This window comes from Atta colombica, unplaced genomic scaffold (genome assembly GCF_001594045.1).
Source record: "Atta colombica isolate Treedump-2 unplaced genomic scaffold, Acol1.0 scaffold105, whole genome shotgun sequence".
NCBI lineage: Eukaryota > Metazoa > Arthropoda > Insecta > Hymenoptera > Formicidae > Atta > Atta colombica.
The window spans coordinates 3534342-3535342 of record NW_017259190.1 but is presented as its reverse complement, the minus strand read 5'-3'; the positions used below and the strand labels follow the sequence as shown (position 1 = coordinate 3535342).

The following is a 1001-nucleotide window of genomic DNA, read 5'->3' as shown; positions in this document are numbered from 1 at the left end:
TATATATATGTATATACTTTGTATTATTTAATAATAATTTATAAGACCAAACACATATGCGTGTAAATAATAATTTCTTATAAATCCTATATGACACCAAATTCTAAATCTTACTTTCCATTATCCTATCTTGAAATCGCTTCAACTATATAAATCCTATAAACGCCAAAGATTATATAATTTTCAATGATTTAATCAAATTTCAAAGAAAAAAGAATTCGAGTTTCAAATGTCATTGTAAGCGTTAACAATCCAGACTTATTATTTATTGAAAAGAGAATTTCTTATTATTATATTCATTTCTTCGTCATGCAAATATTCATAATAAAGATTTAGCTTGTGAAAGTAAAAATCACAAAATGTGCACGGTGCGTTGTTTGATGAGGCCAAAAGAATTAAGGATACATGAAATCCTTAAGTGTGCAAATAGTCTATTTTTTAATCATTTAACTTATTTATAGAATAAATTTTATAATATAAAAAACATACTTTAAAAATAAATTTGAATTGCATTAAAATTCTTGGAAAGATTAGGTCTTACATAAATAGTTATAAATATTAATCAGTGACTAATAAAATTTTCAAAATAAAGTTATTGCAGCGTTTATAAGAAAAATTGTGTGAATATCACGTATCGTAACAATATTTATATTTTTACATTTAGAAAAGTATATAAAGGAACTTAAAAAATATTTTACGCACTTCTTTTCATAAATTAAAATTTCTGCAATTATTATATGGAAACATTTTCTAATCGCTTGTAATTTAACGTCATTTAATTATATAGTAGACGTAAATTCGTCAATTAATAAATAGTCAATTGTGAGAAAATATAGTTTAACATCTATCTACTGTATGGATTACAAGTCAGATGGTCCATGCTGGCCTTTTCGTTCAGGTTGTTTGGTATTATATATCTATAAAAATAAACGTGATTATAAAATAATTTCTGATATACGCGCGTGGATAATTATAATATATGATTTAATATTTTGGTATAT

The 1001-nt window shown here is 23.3% G+C and overlaps 1 protein-coding gene across 3 annotated transcripts in view; it reads right to left on the bottom strand.

Moving 5' to 3' along the window:
* LOC108690247 (transmembrane protein 242) overlaps positions 1-1001 on the bottom strand; it is a 5541-nt gene that overhangs the window by 1398 nt on the left and 3142 nt on the right. For all 3 annotated transcript variants that reach the window (XR_001931877.1, XR_001931875.1, XR_001931872.1), the window contains one exon: positions 703-917. The gene's annotated coding sequence lies outside the window, so the exon portion shown is untranslated. The remainder of the gene's footprint in view (positions 1-702; positions 918-1001) is intronic.